General features: G+C 39.4%; 1 protein-coding gene and 1 pseudogene across 4 annotated transcripts in view; both read right to left on the reverse strand.

Annotated features, from left to right (window-relative positions):
- Window positions 1-14,490, reverse strand: part of ZNF280C (zinc finger protein 280C) — a 68,043-nt gene extending 53,553 nt beyond the window's left edge. For 2 of the 4 annotated variants that reach the window (XM_037059329.1, XM_037059324.1), the window contains exon 1: window positions 14,343-14,490. The gene's annotated coding sequence lies outside the window, so the exon portion shown is untranslated. The other 2 variants (XM_037059325.1, XM_037059326.1) reach the window with 2 other exon arrangements.
- A 2,945-nt stretch (window positions 14,491-17,435) lies between these two features.
- Window positions 17,436-17,849, reverse strand: LOC118996075 (cellular retinoic acid-binding protein 1-like; annotated as a pseudogene).
- Window positions 17,850-25,790: the final 7,941 nt, after the last annotated feature.

The raw sequence follows: 25,790 nt of genomic DNA on the forward strand, positions 1-25,790 counted from the left end.
CTCTTCTACCAAAGCTGCAGAAGTCCCTGCTCTGGCCAAAACCGCACGGTTCTTCTTGGCAAAGCTGTGTGTGTGGGGGTCGCCATTCTTCCAAAACCCAGTGGTGGCTCTCCACTAAAGCTGCATGGTAATTCTCTCCACCCAAGCTGTGGCATCTTGGTTTAAATCCCCAAGCCAATCTTCCTCTGCAGCCCCATTTCCTACTCCTACAATCAGCTACACTTACCAGCACTCCCATATCCTTCCAGGTCTACTGGGCTGCCATAGTGAGTCTGGGCAGGCATGGCCCCATGACATGGGGCCAATCATCTCCAAGCTCTCATGCAGGCGCTGTGACCTGGAGGATCTGCCCCCAATTACATCTTGGGGGGGGAGTCCCTTTCCATCCCCCTGGCTCAGAGCATGGCCACAGCTATTTAACATATCTATGAAACCAGTTAAAGGTTATAAAAATGTTAAATGACCATGCCATAGATTAGCTGCACAGCTTTGGCTGTACAAAAACAGCTCAATGGCCCTGCTCTATTTGTCCCTTCCCCCAACTCACACCTGTGACGGGGGGAAGGGGTGAGCACATACCATGTATCTTTCTAATATTTCCTGGACACCTTGAGTTCTGGACCCCATTCCAAATCCCTATTTTGGGGTTCCCCTCTTGGCTGCACCCTGTAACACTGATGACAGAATTTGGTTGTTTGCCTCTGACCCCTACTTTTTCCAGCAAATTCCCTTTGCATGAAAGGTACCTCCAAAGAGTGTCTTACGATTGTGTAGGTACTTAGTTTTACTATTGTAGGAATTAGATATTTTCTTGAAAGACTGAACACATGAAGTTTAAGTACACTTTGAAAAAATATTTCTTCAATAACTTTATTATTTTGCCCCAAATTTTATTTAGGTTTTCAACTTTTGTCTCTGTTGACTTTCTTCTTTTTTATATATTTTATTGATTATGGTATTACAGTTGTCCTACTTCCTCCCCCTTTCTTCCCCTCTATCCTGCATCTCCCCTCCCCTTAGTTCATGTCCATGGGTTGTACATGTAAATTCTTTGGCTTCTCTATTTCCTATACTATTCTTAACATCCCCATCTATTCTGTACCAACCATTTATGCTTCCTATTCCCTGTACCTTTCCCCCCATTCTCTCCCTCTCCCTCCCCACTGATAACCCTCCATGTGATCTCCATTTCTGTGATTCTGTTCCTGTTCAAGTTGTTTGCTTAGTTTGTTTTTGTTTTCATTTTACCTTCAGTTGTTGATAGTTGTGAGTCTGTTGTCATTTTACTGCTCATATTTTTCTTCATCTGCTTTTCCTCAGCTAAGTCCCTTTAACATTTCATATAATAATGGCTTGGTGAGGATGAGCTCCTTTAACTTGACTTTATCTGGGAAGCACTTTCTCTGCCCTTCCATTCTAAATGATAGCTTTTCTGGATAAAGTAATCTTGGTTATAGGTCCTTGCTTTTCGTCACTTTGAATACTCCTTTCCAGCCCCTTCTTGCATGCAAGGTTTCTTTTGAGAAATCAGCTGATAGCCTTATGGGAAGTCTTCTGTAGGTAACTATCTCCATTTCTCTTGCTGCTTTTAAGATTCTCTCCTTATCTTTAATCTTGGGTAATGTAATTATGATGTGCCTTGGTGTGTGCTTCCTTGGGTCCAACTTCTTTGGGACTCTCTGAGATTCCTGGACTTCCTGGAAGTCTATTTCCTTGGCCAGATTGGGGAAGTTCCCCATTATTTTTTAAAATAAGTTTTCAATCTCACACTCTTCCTCTTCTTCTGGCATGCCTATGATTTGGATGTTGGAACGTATAAAGTTGTCCCAGAGGTTTCTAAAACTCATATTTTTTTAATTCTTTTTTCTTCATTCTCTTAATATTTAATGTTTATTTCTTCCTTCTGTTCCAAATCGTTTATTTGAGTCCTGTTTTTTCCCTTCACTGTTGATTCCCTGTACATTTCTCTTCATTTCACTTTGTATCAACTTCACTTTTCCCTCCATTTTGCAACCTTACTCAACCATTTCTCTGAGCATCCTGATTACCAATGGTTTGAACTGTGCATCTGATAGGTTGGCTATCTCTTCATCCTTTAGTTCTATTTTTGGAATTTTCACCTGTTCTTTCATTTGGGCCATATATATATTTTTTTGTCTCTTACAGCTGTTACACTGTAAGGGGCAGAGCCTTAGGTATTTGCCAGGGTGGGGCAACCCAAATCGCTGCCTTGTGCTGTTGTGTGTGGGGGAGGGGTCCTAGAGGGAACAATGCCACTTGCTCATCCCTCAGTGGCTTTCAGTCAATCCCCCCGCTTTCCACAAGCAAATCCAGGCCTTTCTGGTGCTGATTCCTGGGTGGGCGGGTGTCTCCAATGAACTCTCCTGAGGCTGGGAGAGTTCTCCTGCTGGTACCACCATAGGTTTTTTACAGCCAGAGGTTTTGAGGCTTTATTTCCCTGTGCCAGAACCCTGGGTTGTGCTGTTTCTTGGTGCTCCCGTTGTTCTTCATAGTTATCTGCACACAAATGTGGGACCACCTAGTCTGCCAGCTGCCGACTTGCCCATTCCGGTCCTCCAGTAATTGCCTTGCTGCAGGTCCTCTCTGCCCTGGCTGCCTATCTGTGCCCCTCCTACCAGTCCGCATGAATGTTTCTTCTTTAACTCCTTGGTTGCCAGACTTCCATACAGTTTGATTTTCTGGCAGTTGTGGTTATTTTTGTTTTTAAATTTGTTGTCCTTCTTTTGGTTGTACACAGAAGCAAAGTATATCTATATACACCTCCACCTTGGTCAGAAGTCAAAAGATATGTCTCTGTTGACTTTCACACTTCATTTATTAGAAGAAAACAGCTAGATGACCCTAAAGATATAAAATTCACTGGAATTTTATGGCCTACTACTTTGCAATTATTGCTTGTATTTTAAAATATTTTATGCTAGTTTTTGGGATTGGGCACTATAGTAAACCTTATTTTCTGCAAAGTAATTTTTATATCACATTCAGGCTAACGATTTTATCTATAAGGATATGCTTTCATTATAATTCATATGTAAAAGATAACCAGGAGAAAAATTAATGCATAAATGGCCCTTCAAAGCCAAACTACTTTATAAAAGTTCCACAAGATATACTATAATGACTATTTTCTAAAGTAACCTCAGGATTGTACTATTAATTAATTCACATCTTATAGGGGTAAATTTTTTACAGATTTTTAAAATTAATTTTTAGAGAGGGGAAGGGAGGGAGAGAGGGGGGGACAGAAATATCAACGTGTAGTTGCCTCTCAAGTGCTCTCCTACTGGGGACCTGGCCTGAAACCCAGGCATGTGCCCTGATTGGGAATTGAGCCGTCATTCAATCCACTGAGCCACACCAGCCATGACTCACAGGGGTAAATTTTATCCACTAGGGGAAAATGTCAACTAAAAATCTACAGACTAGGGATGAGAACACTAGACATAGGCTGAATAACTAAGTGGGAAATTTTCTGGTTGCCAAACCTATAGGATGTTTATTCATCCTCTTTGACCTTAGTTTTCTATTTGTAAAATGAAAACAGTAATAGCTACTGAGAAGATGAGAAAACAAAATTCTAGTTCAGGTAAAGAACTGTTAAAATATTGTCATAAATGAAGTACACAACATCAGTAGTTCTCAAACTTTTCAGTCTAAGGAACTCTTTGCATACTTAAAACTTAATAAGGACCTCAATGAGCTTTTGTTTATGTGGATTATATCTATTGTAACTTATCACATTAGAAATTAAAACTTAGATTGGAAAAGATGGTGGAGGAGTGAGGAGAAGTTACACTAACCTTCTCCCAGGACCAATCTGGAAATACAACTAAACGGTGGAAAAATCATCTGGAATAAACAACTGAACAATAGCAGAAGAAACCTTATAACTACGGACCAAAGAAACAGCTTCAGCAGAACGTGACTGGTAGGGAATGCAGTGCAGACAGGAGAGGACTAGTTGGGCACCTATAGGTGGCAGGTGAAGTGACGGAGAGATATTTAAGTGGCCAGTTGTATACATCTGAGTGTGAGGTATAAACCCTAAGATGGGCTCCCCAGCCTAGAGCACCAGAGCCGAAAAAATACACAGATATCACCCAGCCAGCTGCAAAAAGCAGAGGGGTTTCTCTCTGCCAGAGACATTTGGCTACAGACTCAAAGAGCTGTTTAAAGGGCCAATGCATAGATTTCGTTTGCAGCCACTTAACCAGTGCTCCAGTGAAGGAAGAGGCAGAGTGGACTGGAGACACTTGAGGAGAGTTGGGGAACAGAGGCTTTAGGGAGAGAACTGAGAGAGCAGCTGCCAGGATCCTGGTGCTGAGTCATCCTCATACTGCAGGAGCCATCTTGCTCAAGCAGACTACTCCCCTCCAAGTGGCAGCAGCCAGAGGGGAAGCAATAGCCTCACCCCCAGGAGGGACTCTGCCCCAACTATGGTGCTTCAGCTTGACTGCTGAGTACAGAGTGACTAGATTAACAACCGAAAGAGTCAGCCATAGAGAGTAGATCTCTGGTTGTCTCAAATAGGCAGCCTAAGGCAAGACGGGGGTCACCATCCGATATCACCAGAGGTAGATCAAGAAAGCAAAAACAGTGGTAAATACTAGATGCTATTAAGAGGAAACCCACCATAGCCTTTTCCATGAGTTGTGATATTTTCTTTCCTGCATAGCTTTCAACATTTATTTCTTGTCCTTCAAGTTTGTACATAAGTCACTAAATTTTATATTATAGGTTATTTTAACTCACAGATTTTGCTCCTCCCTTCTCTTACCCCATTTATCTCCTTCTTTCCTCTCATTATTTTAATTTTAAAATTTGTTTTCTCTCTTCCTACAATTTGTTTCCATTATGCACTCTTATTATTTCTGCCCTGTCCAGCCTCTCAAAATCAATTTTCTTGTCAATGGTCATCTCACATCCTTTTTCCTGCTCTTAAATACCCACACTCTCTCTCCACATTTAACAATCTTTGCTTGTTGGTTGTGGATAAGGTAGTTGTTGCATTTTTTCCATTTTATCTCTAGAACTTCACTATTTTTTGTATTTCAAATCTCAAATTTTACTGTCCCCCTCTAAGCCTGTTTTTTTTACCCTTTCATCGTGCCCCCTTTTTTCTTTGTTTCTTTTTCATCTCCAAGTTTAATTTTTCCCTGTCTTAGCCTGGTTTTCTTTCCTTACATTTGCTATTCGCTGTCCCTCTATCATCTCAAAAGCACTTCCCTCTCCTCTAGACATCTCTTAAGCTTTTCTTTCTTCATTTCCCCCTGCAATTCTTATCCTACCTGTATTAATTTTAGCTCATTTATTGTTGGTAGTGCTGTGGTGGATCCTTTTCTCCAATTTGGTCTTTATTTTTTATTATTTATTTACTTCCCCCCTTTTGTTTCTCTTTCTCACTTTATTTTATTTTTTAAATTACTGTTTAAACCCAATACTATACACTCCCCTTCTCTTACTCCATTCTGTCTTCTTCATTCCCTTTTTTATTTACCATATGAATTATACCTACTCTCTTCTCATTGCTCCAGTTCCTTACTCTTATTTGTGTTCCTCCCTCTACCCTCTTGAAGTCATTTTTCTTTCAGTAGGTCACCTCATATTCGCTTTCCTTTCTTACAATAATCTTGATCTCTTTACACCTTTATTAACACTGGTTCATTTACTGTTCATAGTGGGACTGTGGATGTGAACTATTTTTGCAGATGTGGCTTTGTTCTGGCAGTACCTGCACAACAGCATACAAGACATGGTAGGTGGAGTGACCCTAGTCAACCAGCTGGAGGGAAGGACCCACCAAAGAATGACCCAACAACAATCAAAACCCATTACATCCACAGAGCCAACATAAATGGGATAAATGGCATCCCGAGAGCATTCAGGAGATAGTGGAGAATGGACCATGGAATCACACAGGTCTCCACCCTAGAAGTTCACACCACAAAGACAGAGAGTTAAAGCAGATAAATTTAAGAGGCAGAAGCAAACAAGAAGCAGAGGATAACAAGAGAGTCTGCCAAAAAATGGGAAGACAAAGAAACAACCCCAAATAGAAAGGAAAGGAGGAATCCCTAGAAAGAGTACTAAATGAAACAGAGGCAAGTAAACTATCAGATATTGAGTTCAAAGCAATGGTTATAAGAAAGCTCAATGAGCTAAGTGAAAATCACCAAAAACTACAGAGAAGGCACAACAAACTTACTATGAACCACGTCAGCATGAAAGAGGAAATAGAAAGTATTGGTAAGAGCCAGGAGGAAATGAAGAATACAATTTATGAATGGAAAAACACAGTAGAAGAAATCAAAACCAGGCTACATGAAGCAGAGGATAGATAGAATCAGCAAGCTGGAGGCCAAGGTAGAAAAAAATTCCCAGAAAGAGCAAGAAAAGGAAAAAGACTCATAAGGAACAAAGAGGAGTTAAGGAAACTGCAGCACAACATGAAAGGTAATAATATCCATATAATAGGGACACCAGAAAAAGAGGAGCACAGGACAGAAAACCTGTTTGAAAAAGCAATTATGGAAAATTTCCCTAATCTGATGCCAGAAAAAAATCATACAAGTCCAGGAAGTACAGAGGATACCAATCAAGATGAACCCAAACAGGCCCACTCCCAGAACATGTAATTAAAATGGCAAAAATTCCAAGACAAAGGGATCATCTTAAAGGCAGCAAGAGAGAAACAGGAAGTAACATACAAGGGAGTCCTGATAAGGCTAGCAGCTGACTTCTCAATGGAAACACTACAAACACTACAAGAAGGGACTGGCAAGAAATATTCCAAGTAATGAAAGGCAAAGATCTACAACCGAGATTACTCTATTCTACAAGGCTCTCAATGAAAATGGAAGGCCAGCCCTGGCTGGTGTAGCTCAGTCACATGCCAGGTTGTGGGCCAGATCCCTGGTGGGGGATGTGCGAGAGGCAAGCACACATTGATGTTTCTCTCCCTCTCTTCAAAAAAATAAAAAAAATAAAATAAAATAAAATAAAATAAAATAAAATAAAATGGAAGGCTAAATAAGGAGTTTCCCAAAGAAAGGAATGGTAAAAGAATTCACCTCCACCAAACCAGCATTGCAAGATATGTTAAAGGAACTGCCTTAAGAAGACAAAGAAGAGTAAGAGAGGCACATGTGTAGAAAAAGGAAAAATGACAATGAATACGTACCTATCAATTATAGCCTTAAATGTAAATGGATTAAATGTTCCAATAATAAGACACAGGGTAGCTGAATGGATAAGAAAAATGACCTGCATATATGCTGCCTACAAGAGACCCACCTCAGAACAAAAGACCTACACAGACTGAAAGTGAAGGTTTGGGAAAAAATATTCCAAACAAATGGACAGGAAGAAAAAGTTGGGGTAGTAACACTTATATCAAACAAAATAGACTGCAAAACAAATGTCATAAAAAGAGACACAGAAGAATACTTCATGACACTCAAGGGAAGAAGCCATCAAGAAGACATAAACATTGTAAACATATGTACACCCAACACAGGAGCATCCAAATATAAAAGGAAAATCTCGGAGACTTCAAGAAAGATATAGGCAGCAACACACTTATAGCTGGAGATTTTAACACCCCACTGTCAAAAATGGATAGACCTTCCAAACAAAATATCAACAAGGATAGTGTGAAACTGAACGATGCACTAGATCAAATGGACTTAACTGACATATACAGAACCTTTCACCCTAAAGAAAGAAAATATACATTCTTTTCAAATGCACATGGAACATTTTGAAAGATAGACCACATGACGGGACACAAAACAAGCCTCAACAAATTCAGGAAAATTGAAATCATATCAAGTATTTTCTCAGACTACAAGGGCCTGAAACTAGAAACCAATCTCAAGGAAAAAACTCAAAAACATTAAAATTCATGGAGAACGAATAGCATATTATTAAATAATGAATGCATTAATAATGAGATCAAGGAAGAAATGAAAACATTTCTGGAAACAAATGAAAATGAACACACAACAGCCCAAATCCTGTGGGACACAGTGAAGGCAGTCCTCAGAGGGAAGTTCATAGCGATACAGGCCTACCTAAAAAAGATAGAAACATTTCAAATAAACAACCTAACCCTATGCCTACAAGAACTCGAGGAACAACAACAAAGACAGCCCAGAGCAAGTAGAAGGAAGGAAATAACCAAGATCAGAACAGAACTGAATGACATAGAGACTAAAAGCACAATTCTAAAAATCAATGAATCCAGGGGCTGGTTCTTTGAAAAGATAAACAAAATAGACAACCCTTTAAGCAGGCTCATCAAGAAAAAAAGAGAGAGGACCCAAATAAACACAATCAGAAATGAAAGAAGAGAGACTCCAACTGATACCACAGAAATGAAAAGGACTGAAAGAAATTACTACAAAGAACTATATGACAAGAAATTTGAAAACCTAAATGAAATGGACAAATTTCTAGAAAAATATAATCTTCCAAAACGCAATGAAAAAGAAGCAGAAAGCCTGAACAGACAAATAACAGCAAATGAAATTGAAGCAGTAATAAAAAAAATCTCCTGGCACATAAAAGTCCTAGGCTGGATGGTTTCACAGGAAAATTTTTACAAAACACTTAAGGAACAGCTAACCCCTATCCTTGTCAAACTGTTCCCAAAAATCCAAGAAGCAGGATGACTACCAAACTCTTTTTATGAGGCCAGCATCATCCTAATCCCCAAACCAGATAAAGTCCCAACAAAGAAAGAAACCATAGGCCAATGTCGCTGATGAACATAGATGCTAAAATCCTCAACAAAATATTGGCAAACTGCATCCAGCAATACATTAAAAAGAGCATACACCATGATCAAGTCAGATTCTTTCCTGGGATTCAAGGATGGTACAATATTCACAAATCAATAAATGTAATACATCACATAAAAAAAAGGAAAGACAAAAATCATATGATCATACCAATAGATGCTGAAACAGCACTTGATAAGGTATAGCACCCATTTATGATAAAAACACACAGCAAAGTGGGAGTAGAGGGCACATATCTCAATGTAATGAAGGCCATATATGAGAAACCTGTAGCCAACATCATATTCAGTGGGCAAAAACTAAAGTTTTCCCACTAAGATCAGGAACAAGACAAGGATGTCTGCTTTCACCATTTCTATTCAACATAATATTGGAAGTTCTAGCCACAGTGATCAGAAAAGAAAAAGAAATAAAAGTCATCCAAACTGGAAAGGAGGAAGCAAAACTCACTGTTTGTAGATGAAATGACAGTATACATATAAAACCCTATAGAGTCCACCAAAAATCCACTCAACCTAGTAAGCAAATTTGGCAAAACAGTGGGATAGAAAGTCAATGCTCAGAAATCATTGGCATTTTTGTACACCAACAATGAAATATCAGAAACAGAAATCAGGAAAAAATCTCAGCTTATATAGCAACAAGAAAAATAAAGTGTTTTTTTAAAACCTAGGAATAAACCTAACCAAGGAGGTAAAAGACCTATACTCAGAAAACTACACAACACTGAAGAAAGAAATTAAAGAAAACACAAATAGGGAGCAGCGGGGGGGAATGCAGACAATTGTAACTGAACAACAGTAATTTAAAAAAATTAAAAAAGAAATTCATAAATAATTAGTATGTTTTTGTCTTAAAAAAGGAAGACACAAATAAATGAAAGTATATACCATGTTCATACGTTTGGAGAATTAACATTATCAAAATGTCCATACTACCCAAAGCAATTTATACATTTAACACAATCCCTATTAATATACCAATGACATATTTCGCAGATCTGAAACAAATATTTCAAAATTTATATGGAATCATAAATGACCTTGTATAGTCTCAGCAATTTTGAGAAAAAACAAAGTAGGAGGGATCACAATACCTCAAAGTATCACAAGACATCAAAGTATATTACAAGGCCATTGTTATCAAAACAGTCTGGTATTGGCATAAAAACAAACATATAGATCAATGGAACAGAATTGATTGCCCAGAAATAAACACATGTCCTTATGGTCAATTAATAGTTGACAAAGTTTGTAGGAGCATAACATGGAGTAAAAAATAGTCTCTTCAATAAAGTGTTGGGAGATCTTGAGAGTCACATGCAACACAATGAAACTTGACCAACTTACACCATTCACCAAAATAAACTCATGGTGGATAAAAGACTTAAGTATAAGTTGTGACACCATAAAGTCCTAGAGAACACAAGCAGGAAAATTTCAGATATTCCATGCAGCAATATTTTCACTGATATGTTCCATAGAGCAAGGGACATAAAGGAAAGAATAAACAAATGGTACTTCATCGAAATAAAAAGCTTCTGCATGGCTAAAGAATACACCAGCAAAATGAAAAGGGAATCAACCACACCGGGAATATATATTTGCCAATGACACCCTGGACAAGGGTTTGATCTCCAAAATATATAATCAACTCACACAACTCCACTCCAGGAATACAAACAATCCAATTAAAAAATGAGCAAAGGTCCTGAAGAGACACTTCTCCAAGACATACAAAGGGCCCAGAGACATATGAAAGGATGTTCAACACCACTAGCCATCAGAGAGCTACAAATTAAAACTCAATGATGGCTCTGGCTGGTGTGGCTCAGTGGATTGAGCACTGGCCTGTGAACCAAAGGGTTGCTGGTTTGATTTCCAGTCTAGGGCACATGCCTGGGTTGCAGGCCAAGTCCCCAGTAGGGGGCCCATGAGAGGCCACACATTGATGTTTCTCTCCCTTTCTTTCTTCCACCCTTTCCCTCTGTCTAAAAATAAATAAAATCTTTTAAAAAGATTTAAAAAAAAACCTCAATGAGATACCCCTTCACATCTGTCAGAATAACTGTCATACACAAATCAGCAATCAACAAACGCTGGTGAGGTTGTGGAGAAAAGGGAACCCTAGTGCACTGTTGGTGGGAATGTAGACTGGGCAGCCACAGTGGGAAACACTATGGAACTTCCTAAAAAAACTAAAAATGGAACTGAATTTCGACCCGGCAATTCTATTGCTGAGATTATACCCTAAGAATCCTGAAACACCAATTCAAAAGACGCTCGCTATGCACCCCAATGTTCATAGTGGTGTTATTTGCAATAGCCAAGTGCTAGAAAAGCCTAGGTGCCCATCAGTAAATGAGTGGGTCAACAACTGGTATTTTATAGAATGGAGTACTATGTAGCAGAAAGAAAAAACTCCCACTCTTTACTGACAGCACGGCTGGAAATGAAGAGTATTATGCTAAGTGAAATAAGCCAGGCAGTGAAAGACAAATACCATATGATTTCCCCTGTAAGTGGAACCTAATCACCAAACAGACAAGAGAGCAAAATAGAATGAAAGACATGAAAATAAAGAACTGACAGTGACCAGAGGGGAGGGAGGAGAGTTATACGGGAAAAAAAGGGGAAGGGTCAATTCAAAGAACAAGTATAAAGGACTCATGGACAAAGACAAAGGGTAGCAGGATTGAATGTTCGAGGTGGGGGTTTGATAGGGCAGGGGAGAGTAACACGGAAAAATGGGGACAAGTGTAATTGAACAACAAGTTTTAAAATCCAAAAGAAAGAAATTAAAACTTAAAAAATTAATATTTATTTATTTAAAGCATGGATACGCCCAATACATGTTCACATATAGTTTTAATGAAAATTTTTTTTCTAAACAAAAAATTTAATGAGAAATGTGGCACTGGTTTACATTTTTGCAAGTGTCTTTAATATCTGTCTTAATAAAAGACAACTGGATTCTTAAATCAGCTTCTGAAATGTATCTTTTGTTTTTCTAACTATATACAAAGGAGTACACCATGCACAAATTCTTATTAAATATTTAATAAAGTTGGTTTCCCTATTTTGTAACTCTTATGTGTTATTTGTAAAGTGACTTAAAATACAAAAAATAATGTAAAAAGTTCCATTGGACCCAGGTTGTACATAGCGATGACTATTTTTCCTGACATATTCAGAGTGAATAAAAACAGTCCTTAAATGAAAACTGCTTTGCAGAAAATGAATCAAAAAGTCTAGACACACATTTTGATACCATTACTGAGTAAACCAAGTCTTCTTGAGTCATTATTTAAAATAACCTTACTGAAAACCAAGTATTTTTAAATCCTTCTTGAAGTAGGAAGACAGAAAAAATACTCAGTTATACATTTAATTAGTGAATAGGTCACACATATTTCTGATCTTCTAACTTAGTTTTGAAATAACAAAATATTTTAACATATATTTCCAATATGTAATCTGTCACTAAAACTATGGATTCCTTTTATTTACAAAAACTGCTATTCATTTAGGTATTTCCCCTCTCCTATTAGTATAACATGAGCAACAAAAATATTTTGGTATGGTTCTTTTAAAAACATTTTATTGTATTTTTTCCATTACCATTTACCCCCTTATACTCCCCTCCCCCTGCAATCACCACACTGTTGTCCATGTCCACGAGTCCTTTTTCCTTGATCCCTCCACTTTGCATGGTTCTAAATGTCCTCTTGAATAAAAAGAACAAATGGGAGAGAAGAAGAGGTACAGAATTATAAATCCTTATCCCCTCATTCACTTCTTCAACTAAAAACGCTGATGCTAAGTAGTAAAACATTGGGCTGAAGAAATTGGATTGAGCTAGAAAACAACTGAAGAAAGAAAATAGATTGAACAGGGGAAGCTGAAATTTGGAGCCCGTCAACATCAAAACTTTTTCCAGTGTGCTATTCTTCAACTTTTCAACATGCTTGGAAATAATAATATTGTTTAAATACTAAAAAGGTAAAAAGATGTGAATTATTAAAAAATAAAAATATGAAGGAAAGGGGAATTGAAAAATATTTCTTCTGTTTTTGGGGGGTGAGCCTCCTTGTTTATTCTCCTTAACCACCTCAGTCCCATGAAAAGTGGGGCATAATACAGTAAATTGGACACTGGCTGAAGACTTAGGAAACCTAGGTTTAAGAACAGGTTCTATCAATTCCTACCCATTTATGACTTCGGTAAAATCTCCTTGAGGCTGTTTCCTCACCTTTCACACAGTTCTATCAACACCCCACAGCCCACCTCAAAATGGGTAGTAATCAATGAAACATACCAATGTAAAATACAATTATAGTGGAATTTGTACCAATGTTAAAACATCAAGGGCATACAGCCATAACTTAATAAAGCAAACCAGTGCCTTCATAGGATCTGCAAAATTTATCCTTAAGGAGACAGTTTGAGTTTTCACGATAACCCCCAAAGCTGGACATCTCACGAATGCAAAGAGGAGACTTTTGTTGTTTAAAACTCTATTTCTTGGTTTCAATTTTATATTTAATGGCACTAGAAAACATTAAAATTCACAGACCAAAACTGAAAACAAAAGGCAAAATTTAAGTCCACATATTCAAAAAGAACAAGTAAAAAATCTTTGCAAACAAAGAGAATGCCTTGGATGAAGATCTCCCGTGCTTCCAGAAGCTGGTACACTTGACATTTTATTCTGATTTCTCCTTAATAAAAGCATTAAAACTTGAGATAAGTCAAGAGGAACTCCCTCCGTGTCTAGAGAAGGATAAAGCCTGAGAATGAGATGTTTTTTTCCATAAGTAAAACCTGCAAAGCTCACTGTTAAAAAAACTGTATATCGAACTCCACGTTTCTCCTCAAGGCTCTTCTCCTCTAGACAATAACGGAATGGAGCACGATTTTTATAACGGAGGAGCGAAGTCCCTTTGGCAAGAACAAGGATGTGAGCACTCCACGACCAGTAACCCGGGCGGGGGGGAACCTGGACCTAAACTACGGGCCCAAAGGCCCCGGAATCCTGAAAGTTCGGAACCTTCTCCGGTTTCTTTGCTTACCGACTTTAGAGACTCGGGGATAGGCGGGTGTCAGCAAACATCGACATCAAAAGTATAAACGACTAAAGGGAGTTGCTTCTAAAAAGAACGGACAAAACCTGTCACGGGACAGATGCACAGGCCCCAAGAGATGAGGGGGCAGTGGCGGCAGCCCGCGCGACCACGGCCTGAGCTGCCCGCCAAACGCGGCCGCCGAGCAGCTACCTTCCTTAGATCCCTCCCCCCGCTAGGGATGGCGCAAGATGGTGGCCCACCCGGCACCGCGCCACCTTTTCGTCCCCTCCCCCCGCACCCTGGGCGATCCAGGCGACTTTCGCCGAATACAGACCCTCAAACTGCCTCCCTCACCGCTAGGCCTCCGTTGCTGCCCTCAGGGCAAGGCGGTAACAACCTCAAGCGAGAGCCTCCGCCAGCTTCCCCGAGGCGAGGGCGGGTGTGGGGACACGTACCACGAACGGAACCGGTCGGCCAAACCGGGACTCGAAGGAGGACGAGAAAGATGAGGATCACGAAAACACTAAGCGGCAGCCAAAGAAAAGCAGCAGCCACGGTGACTCCAGGCGTGGAATGAACGTCTCGGACCTCGGTGGAGGTATATAGCTAAGCGCGCTGCCTCATGGGTAGGGGACCGCACCTCCACCACCCCCACCCCGACCACTGCACATCCGGGTTTCTTTTCCAACGGATGACGGCGGGCGTGCGCGGACATGTGCAGGGCCGCATATATTCTCGAAGGCAGCGGCAATTTAACTGTGCGCTGTGGTCGGTGGGTTGCGGGCTGCAAGCGCTGGAGAAGGCGGGACGCTGAAGCTGATAGCTTTCTCAACCCTCCTGTCAACCACGGTTGCAATTCCAAAATTGGGGCTGCACCCAGTATCTCAGCACATGAAAATGTGAATTCTGGATCCTCCCTGTGTGTAACGGAGAGTGGCTGCAATTTTAAACATACTGTAACTGGGAGTTGAAGACCTAAACTACATGAATAAAAGGAATAAAAATCAGGTTTAAATGATTTATTAATTTCACTAAATTTGTTTTAAACTGGTGGTTTTGCATGCATGTTATTCCTATCATATAGATGTCTGTGATACTAATTAGAATGTTAAGGAAAAATATGTTTACAAGAAAAACATTTGCCAAGATACTGCTTGCACAAACATTTTCTAAGCATTAAGTTTGAACGGTAAAGAAAGTTTCTTCTCACAATTTTCCTTACAAGTTCTGTGGCAGTAGTGATCATTCTCTCAAGAGTTACCCAAACTTAAAAAAACCTTGCCATAATAGTTCTTTGACACTCATGCAAGTTCAGTCAGTCACTGAATCCTACCAATACTATTTGAGCTAGTTTCTTCTTTTTCATCTGAACTTTCTTTTGCTACTGCCTTGAAAATAAGCTTTACAAGAAAAGACAGCAAGTAATCAAAATAACAAACATGGAAAGTTAAAAGGTGCAAAATCTTGGAGCATTTATAGATAGCTCCCCACTTCTTGGCAGGCTCATAAGAAAGCCCAGAGCTTTCCTTCTCCTTTGTTGTCAGTATAGTCTAGAGACTATAAAGTTGCAACACACTCCCTCTTCCTCTCTCTTAAGCCAGTCCAAAGCTGTTTGGATCCCCTCCTTTGCCAGGGCCCCTTGCGTAATAAATTTATCTCAGTTTCTCCTGGTGTATGGAGTGTCAAGAGCCTCCACATTGTAACTGAACTTAGGAGGGGGGAGGTTCAATTATGCCTCCATGGGATGACTGGAAAACATTTATAAACCAACTCAAAATTCTAAATCAATTCATTCTTTTTTTCATGAAAAAATATAATGGCCAAGAAGACCTGAAAACTATTATCAGTAAATGTTCTCCTAAAAAAAAATGTACACGACAAGACAAATTATAATAAAAAAGATGCCTGGTGAGAATGGTATCCAAATGTGGGAACTTTGATGATTTTGACTATTTTATTAAGACTCTCCTCCAAGCTTCTAAAAAACCCCCAATAATTTATTTGGTTCTTCTGAGTAATTCACCATGTGCCTTTTGTTTTTGTTTTTGGGGGTTTTTTGACAGCCATTAAATCAGGATTTACTCCTCTATAGCCTTTCTGGGAAATTTTAAAAGTTAAGATAAATTCACATAAAAATGATCATTTTAAAGTGTAAAATGCAGTGGTTTCTAACTATCTAACTCCAGAACATTTTCATCACCCCCATACTTGTTAATAGCTACTCCCAACTTTCTCCTACCCACATCCCCTAGAAACCTTTAATCAATGTTGTTTTTCCACAGATTTGCCTCTTTTGGACATACCATATAAGTGAAATCATACAATATGTAGGGGTTTTTTTTGCATCTGACTTCTTTCATTGAGCATGTGTTAGAGCTAGATTTATTTGTGTGATAGCAGGAATCACTAATTCATTCCTTTTTATGGCTGCATAATATTCCATTGTATAACTATATCATTTTAAAATCCATTCTTCAGTTGATGCATATTTGGGTTGCTTCCACTTTTTGGCTATTATGAACAATGCAGCTATGAATGTTAGTGTACAATTTTTTTAAATGGCATTATTAAGGTATAGTTCACATACCATACCATTCACCCATTTTAAGTGTACAATTCAATAGCTTTCAGTATAATCACAGATATGTGTGACCACCACCACAATCAACTTCAGAACATTTTATTTTTTTAAAGACTTTATTTATTTATTTATTTATTTATTCTAGAGCAAAGGGAAAGGAAGGAGATAGAGAGGGAGGGGAATATCAATGTGTGGTAGCATCTCTTGCACCCCCTACTGGGGATAGGGGACCTAGCCCACAACCCAGGCATGTGCACTGACTGGAAATCAAACTGGCGACCCTTTGTTTCGCAGCCTGCACTCAATCCACTGAGCTACACCAGTCAGGGCAAGAACATTTTCATTACCCCCAAAAGAAACCATTAACCACCATGCCCCTTCCTGCCCCAGCATATCCACTAGCCCTAGACTACCACTAGTCTACTTTCCATCTCTGTAAGTTTCCCTGTTCTCGACACTTCATGTAAATGGAATTATATAATATGCCATCTCTTGTGACTGACTTTTTTTTTTGCATAATGTTCTCAAGGTTCATCCATGTTGTATTTTATTCCTTTTTATGATCAAATGATATTTCATTGCATGGATATACCAGAATTGTTTATCCATTTGTCAGTATATAAAATAAATAATAAACATATGAAAACTATTAATATTAAAGATGAGTCAATGAAAATCTAGGAAGGCTGAAAAAGTTGTCCAGTATCACACAAGGGACAAGAGAAAAATGGCGAGGTGAGTACTAAAACCTAGGTTTCCTTATTCCCAGTCTAAATTGTATGCAATGGCTGGCATCAAAATTTTCCTGTTCTGTTTCTCATTCCATCAAAAAAACCCCACAAAGGTGTCAAATAGTATATCTGATAGAGTAACCTAAGTTCCTGGGAATGTGTTTTTATTCTGAGTGGGCCTTCTAGAGGAACTGCCTCCACAGAACACCCCCAAAGCAGGAACATGACCGCCACCTTCACTCCTGAACATAAATTTTTGTGTAGACCACATCATTGGTGCTGAACAACAGTATCAGCTCATCGTTGGCCAGCTCATGGAGCCAGTGGGTTTTGGGGCCATCCCCCTGGAGGAGAGTTTGTGTGCAATGGATCTTGTTTTCATTCTCCCAAGTGGCCAAACTCCTGCACCTATATCCATCCAGTCTCCTCTGCAGAGCCTTCTCAGACCCTGAAGTTGATCTTGGTGGTGTGCACCATGGTGGTTATCTTGATGGACATGGTTCAAGACAGTCCTGGAGGATCTCCATGTGCGGCTTGGATACTGCCTCCATGGCCACCTTCCGCAGTATGGCATTCACACCCAGGGCCTTGAGGAGCTCTTCAAAGTTCTCATTGCTGTGCATCTTCCAGGTGATGGTGAAGTTAGGCATGGTGGTGGTGGTGGTGGTGATGGTGGGTGCACTCAGAGCTGCACAGCTGAGACTGCCTTCAGTAAATATATGTTAAATGAATGAATAAATGGCCCTGGCTGGTGTAGCTCAGTGGATTGAGCATGGGCCTGCGAACCACACGATCGTGGTTCGATTCCCAGTCAGGGCACATGCCTGGGTTGCAGGCCAGTTCCCAGCAGGGGATGCATGAGAGGCAACGATACATTGATATTTCTCTCCTCTCCTTCCTTTCCCCTCTAAAGATAAATAAATAAATCTTTAAAAATTATGATTAAAAAATGAATGAATAAATGTATAGATGGTATGAGAAACTTGGATCAAAGATCCTTTGGGACATATTAAACTACAAGGAGTATCAAACAGTTCTGGCTTCATGTAAAATAAGTACAATAGAGTAAATAGAATGAATCTCCTGTTAAGACAAAATCACTCCTGTCAAACATTTTTGTGGAAGTAATACCTTTAGTCACCTACTTCTCTAAAATTCCAGTTAGGACCTTTCTGTTTCTCACATTTCTGATTAAACCACTTTAGCAGTAGAGGGCTCTTGACTAAATCTCAAGGATAATTCACCCACATATATAATTTCTAGGAAAAGAGAGTTTTATATTCCTCTGGTAACTGCATGCAGAGATTGACAGCCCTCCAGGATTGAAAGGTTTGAATGTCTGTAATCAGTACTTTGCATTATGCTATATTTTAGAGGAGGTGCACAAAGAAGTATGCAAAATAAATCCTTCTTTTATTGCACTAACTTCTAATTGGCAAGTTAGGCTCATCACCCCCAAAATGATTAGTGAGCAATTCAAGACCATGTATAATCAAATACACTAGCTTTGTGTGGTTCAGACTTTCAAGTGCAGTGACAGTTCAGAGAAACAGGAAATTAGAGTAGATGGAAGTGGATATGGGAGGCCTGGTCTTAAGGTAAGTTTAGACTAAGCAGGATCTTGAAGAATGAATACAACTTGACAAGGTGAAAAAGAGACATTTTATGTAAGAGTGGAAACACGAAGGAAAGAAAGTGGGGAGACAAAAGCGAGAAAAATGCTTTTCTGAAACAAAAAACCAGTTTGATTAGAGCAGAGGCTGTAAATTAGGGATATTGAGTCTGGGTATTCCTTCACTCATTTATTCATGCAGCAAATACTTATTGAACACAATGTCAGGTGTTGAGAATATTAAGATAAATGGGACATAATCCTTGCCTTCAAGTTGCTTTCATCCAAATGATAGGAACAGGTTCCTAAATATATAACTACCGTGATAGAGGTATGCTTCAAGTGGGCTCCTGACTCATCTTGGGTGTGTCAAAGGAGGCTTCATGAAGGAAGTGACAGCTGAGTTTAAATTACTGGTGGCAGTCAACCAATCAAAAGTGGGGTGGCCAGAGGGAGTAGCAGCTAGAAAAGCATGGGAAAAAACTATAGGGGTAAAAGCATGTAGCAGCCATGGCAATACCCTATTCAGATCTTCCTATGAGAGAACCTGCTGCAGGGAGCACTGATGACTGAGCTATATAACCTTTGAATCTATTGCAGTGTTCATACCCAGCCATGCTTCCCCCCGGGGAACTCTCAGACAATGACTAGGCATGGCAGAATTACTAGTACCAGACTATTATTGCCTGTTGTGGGATTCTTCTAATGGACAATTTCTGCTTGAGTACCCCCAATCACCCTTGTCCAAGACTTTCTTAGAACTGCATTGCAGGACTTCCACCAAGATGGAGGCATAGGTGGAAACACTGTGTCTTCTCCCACAACCAAGTTTGACTACAACAAAGGTTTGGAGAACTAGGACACACCCAAAGACCAGAAAACGGAATTATACGGAAGTCCGACAACTACGAACCGTTCAACGGGGACGGTAAGAGAGGCGGAGCCAGCAGCGGAGCTGGGTTGGGCAGGACAGATCCCCCCCGACCTAGGCGTGCAGGCAGCCCGGAACCAGTCGGGTGCGGGGCAGGCTGACCGCGGTCGCACATTCGCACATAGTAAGACGGACCACGCAGGCCCCAGGGGTTGAACCCAGTGGTGGAGGGCTGACAGCGGTGGCACACTCGAGTGCAGTGGAACGAAATGCGTGGGCTTGGTGATGGTGGTGGCTGCGGCGCCTGTGGGAGCCAAGGCGGCAGGCAGCAGACGGGAAGCCATTGTCCCTCTTTGACCCTGCCCCCACATACAACGTCACAACCCAGCGACTTAGTTGCCGTGCTCTAGTGAACACTTTAGGGCTCCAATCCTGCTACGGAACAGGCACGAACAGCCCAAAAGATGGCACAAGAAGAACTCAAAGTCCCAGAGCCAATAACTCTAAGCGACCAAGAAATTGCCAGCCTCTCAGAAGCACAATTCAAGACACTATTTATCAGGATGCTCACAGAACTGGTAGATTATAGTCACAAATTAGAGGAACATATGAAGGCTAAACTAATTGAAATGAAGGGAGATGTCCAGGAAACCAATAGCGATGGAAAGGAAACTGGGACTCAAATCAATGGAATGGACCAGAAGGAAGAACGAAACATCCCACCAGAAAGGAATGAAGAAATGAGAATTCAAAAAAATGAGGAGAGGCTTAGGAACCTCCAGGACATCTTTAAACGTTCCAACATCCGGATTATAGGGGTACCAGAAGGGGGAAAGAAACAGCCATGAGTGGAAAACGTATTTGAACAAATAATAAAGGAGAACTTCCTCAGTCTGGCAAAGGAAATAGACTTCCAGGAAATCCAGGCAGCTCAGAGAGTACCAAAGAAGTTGGACCCAAGAACGAACACACCAAGGCACATCATAATTACATTAGCCAAGACCAGAATGAAGGAGAGAATCCTAGAAGCATCAAGGGATAAGGGGACAGTCACCTACAAAGGAGTACCCATCAGACTGTCAGCGGATTTCTCAAAAGAGACCTTCCAGGCAAAAAGGGGCTGGAAAGAAGTATTCCAAGTTGTGAAATTCAAAGACCTACAGCCAAGATTGCTTTATCCAGCAAAACTTTCATTTAGAATGGAAAGCAGATAAAGTGCTTCTCAGATAAGGTCAAGTTCAAGGAGTTCATCATCACCAAGCCCTTATTATATGAAATGCTAAAGGGACTTATATAAGAAAAAGAAGATGAAAAATATGTGAAAGGACAGCAAACGCACAGTTATTAACAACCACACCCAAAACAAGAGCAAACCAAGAGGACAGCCAGATCAGGAGTGGAACCATAGAAATGAAGAACACATGGAGGGTTAGCAACAGGGGGGTGGGAGGAGGTGAAGGGGGGAGAAGGCACAGAAAATAGCATAGATGGTAGGTAGAAAATAGATGGGGAGGGCAAGAATAGTGTGGGAAATATAGAATCTAAAGAACTTGAGACATGTGGTTATGAACTAAGGGAGGGAGAATGGTGGGGGAGGGAGTGTGCGGGTGGAGGGGAATGAAGGGGGGATAGAACAACTGTAATGGTATAATCAATAAAATATATTTTTTTAAAAAGAACTGCATTGCAGTGAGAAGCTCTTCCTAGTCAATCCTTCTTTCACAAGTTTCAGAACATAGTTTCAAAGTTATTCCCACCTATTTCTACTTCTTCCTCCTTCACCTTCTATAAGTGGTTCTTCCATTAGATATTTGGCACGTCTAATTCCATCTTAACATCTGCTGAAACAAAGCAGCAAAATATATGCAAGAAAGCAAGAAACTGTGCAAGATTACTTGTGAGTAAGGACCAGTAGAAGGAAATAAAATAGAGAGGTAGATGGAGGTGGACTGAGGACACTGAATGACTTTACCAGGAACTTGGATTTAAAACCAGTTGACATAGGAATCACTGAAGATTTTGATGGAAGAATTAAGTGCATATCTGTGATTTAGTTTCATCTGTCTGAACTCAAAAAGAAGAGAGACTTAAGAGTTAAGACTAAATGCAGGGAGACCAATTAGGATGCCTCAATGGTAGTTTTGAAAGAAATAACAGACAGTGATGATAGGAAGAGAGAGTAGAAGATGGATTTAATTAATACTTAGAAATAAAATGGTGGGTGGGATTGGTGATTACCTTGCTGTGGTAATTAAGTGAATAATAAATAATGAAGGAGAGTTTTTCTAATCTAGCAAAGGAAATAGACTTCCAGGAAGTCCAGGAAGCTCAGAGACCTAAGGAGGAACACACCAAGGCACATCATATTTACATTACCCAAGATTAAAATGAAGGAGAGAATCCTAGAAGCAGCAAGAAATAAGGGGACAGTCACCTACAAAGGGGTTCCCATCAGACTGTCAGCTGATTTCTCAAAAGAGACCTTACAGGCAAGAAGGGGCTGGAAAGAAGTATTCCAAGTCATGAAAGACAAGAACCTATAACCAAGATTACTCTATTCTGCAAAGCTATTATTTAGAATTGAAGGGCAGATAAAGTGCTTCCCAGATAAGGTCAAGTTAAAGGAGTTCATCATCACCAAGCCCTTGCTACGTGAAATTTTAAAGGGACTTACATAAGAAAAAGAAGATCAAAACTATGAACAGTGAGATGACAATTAACTGACAACTATCAACAACTGAACCTAAAACAAAAACAAAAACAAAAAACAAAAGCAAACTAAGCAAACAACTAAAACAAGAACAGAATCACAGGAATGGAGATCACATGGAGGATTATCAGTGGGGAACAGGGGAATGGGGGAAAAGGTACAGGGAATAAGTAGCATATATGGTAGGAAGAAAATAGACAGGGGGAAGTTAAGAATAGTATGGGAAATGGAGAAGCCAAAGAGCTTATATATATAATCCATAGACATGAACTAAGGGCGGAGGATGTGGGTGGGAGGGGGTATGCAGGGCAGAGGGGAATAAAAGGGGAAAGTGAGACAACTGTAATAGCATAATCAATAAAATATATTTTTAAATGCAAGGTAATTTAACATCCAAAAAATCAATCAATATAATTCACCATATTAACAAAATAAAGGAGAGTGCCCATACAATCATTCTGAAAGATGCAGAAAAAGCATGTGACAAAATTCAATATCCATTCCTGCTAAAAATTTTTTTCATAAAATTAGAAATAATAAAAAACTTCTGGAAGTGAATAAAAGTCATCTATAAACACATAAAGCTAACATCATAATTAATGGAGAAAGATGGAATTGATATTTCCTAAGATAGGAGCAAGGCAAGGTTGCCACTATTACCACTTCTATTCAACATGGTACTGAAGGTTCAACCCATCGCAAAAAGGAAAGGAAAAAAAAACTGTAGGCATTAAAATAAAAGAGGTAAAACTATCCCTATTTGTAATGATATATTTATCACTGTAGAAAATCCCAGAGAACCAAGAAAACAAATATTAGAACCATTAAGTGAATTTAGCAAGGTTATAGGATACAGGTTTAATGTACAAAATCAACCGTATCCTTACATGCTAAGAACAGACAATTGGAAAATGAAACTCAAAAAATAATTCTTCTTGCAATAGCATTAAAATTTAAAATATTTACAAAAGCCCCTGTCTGGTGTGGCTCAGTGGATTGAGCCCTGGCCCTCAAACCAAAGGGTCACCAGTTTGATTCCCAGTCAGGGCACATGCCTGGGTTTCGGGCCAGGTCCCCAGTAGGGAGCTCTGGAGAGGCAACTACACATTGATGTTTCTCTCCCTCTTTCTCCCTCCCTTCCCCTCTCTCTAAATAAATAAATAAAATCTTGATAAAAAAAGAAAGATCGAAAATTAGCTTTCAAAAACTACAAATAAATTTAATTAAATTCTTCTATATGGAAACTACAAAACAAAGCTGAGACAAATTAAAGAATACCTAAATACGGAGATACACCGTGTTCATGAGTCAAAATTGTTTATGGGATAATTATCCCTAAATGATGTATAACACAAACACAAGCACAACTCCAGCATATTTTTTGTCCTTAAAATACATTATCGAAAAGGCAGGCCAGATACTGGGAGAAAATATTCACAACACATAGCAAACAAAGGACTTACATCCAGAAAAGAAACATATTCACACACACACACTCAATGACATAAAGACAAAGCATTAATGGGCACAGGATATGAACATACACTTGATAAAGGAAGATATATAAATGAACGATAATGTCATGAAAAAATACTTAACATCACTAGTCATCAGAAAAAATGCAAATTAAAAAGCACAATGAGGTACCACCACATACCCATATAGAATAGATAAAATTTAAAAACTATACCAAGTATTAGAAAAGATGTGGGGCAACTGGAAATTTCATATTCTGCTGGTGAGTATGTAGTATGATACAATCACTTTGAAAAACTGAGTTTAAAATTTTCAACATAAACCTACTGTGTGACTTAGCCATTCCATTTCTAGGTATTCACTCATGAGGAATGAAAATATATGTCTACATTAAAACTTGTACACAAATGTTCATAGCAATTTTATTTTTAATAGCCAACCCTAGGAACAACCCAAACATATATCAAGAGATGAATGGATAAACACATTTTGATATACAATAGAAATTGGGGTATATCCGTATGATGGAATACAGAAGTAAGAAGGAACAAATTATTCACACATGGAACAACATTGATATATCTTAAACTCACCATGCTAAGTAAAAGAAGCCAGAAAAAAGTACATAATGTGTTATTCCATTTGCATAAGATCCTAGAAGTGCAAACTAATCTATGGGGTTGGAGTATGGAGGGAGAGATGTGCAAGCCTGAAGCATGAGAAAACTTTGGGGAGTGATGGAAACTTTTATTTTTTTCTTTAAAAAATCTATTTATTTACTTTTCTCCATCACCATTTATCTCCCCTATACCCACCCCCATGTCCACTCCCCTATCACCACACTGTTGCATTGTTGTCAGTATCCATGAGTTCTCCCCCCGCCCTTTTTTTTGCTCAGTGCCTCCTCACCCAGCCTTCCCCATGTCCAGCTATCAGCCTGCTCTCTATGAGGATATTGTGCTTGTTAGTTCTTGGGAATGATTTATATATCTTTTCCTTGAACTTATTTTTCATTCTGTTCCTCTACAGAATTTTATTCTAGTGAAATATAATTCTAAACATCCTCAAATACTTCTATGCAATAAAATCATAGACATTCTCAAGCAAATAAATTTTTGTAAAGAATTCATAATGATGTGTAGAGTCTTGGAATTCCATTTTTTTTAAATCATCACCTAAGGACATTTAAAAATTGCTTTTAGAGACAAGGGAAAGGAGAGGGAAACATCACTGCTCAAGAGAAACACTGATTGGTTACTGCCCATGAGTGCCCAGACCAGGGATTGTATGCACCTAGCCTGGGGATGGAACCCGCAACCTAGGTATGTGCCCTGATGGGGGGACAACCAAAACCTTTCAGTTACAGGAAAACACTCCAACCAGCTAAGCCACGTGGGCCAGGGCGGAATCTTGGGATTGTAGTTTGAAAATGATGGACTATACAACATTTATTTGGCTATACATTGCTAAATAACTTATCTATGTGTATCTTTACTACATGATTAATTTTTTGAAGGAAGGAAAGTATCTCAGATCTTTTTATAGCACAAGACCTAGCACACAGTAGATGGCTCATTCATTCATTTTCTCATGCATCCCAAGATGTTTAGAGCATTTATGTTTAAGGTACTCAACTAGGCCTTGGACATGTAATGATGGGTACATGCAGGGCTCAGTAAATTCCTCTTGATAATTGATTGACAATTATCAGGTACCTTTCAGAAAGGGTGTAATTGCCTTTTCTCCTATAAGTGGAGGTGCAGTATAGGCCCTATAAACCCTGTTGTAAAAGCAGGGACACCAAGACAGAGGTTAAGTGATTCATTTAGAGGCATGCACTTCGTTGTGAGTGGAGTGAAAGATTAAGACCCTTACAGGCCCTTTCCTGAACAAAGGTGCTAGAGAAATAAATTCAGTGACTG

This window comes from Sturnira hondurensis, unplaced genomic scaffold (assembly GCF_014824575.4).
Source record: "Sturnira hondurensis isolate 20B ecotype Veracruz unplaced genomic scaffold, ASM1482457v3 Scaffold0010803, whole genome shotgun sequence".
NCBI classification, from domain to species: domain Eukaryota; kingdom Metazoa; phylum Chordata; class Mammalia; order Chiroptera; family Phyllostomidae; genus Sturnira; species Sturnira hondurensis.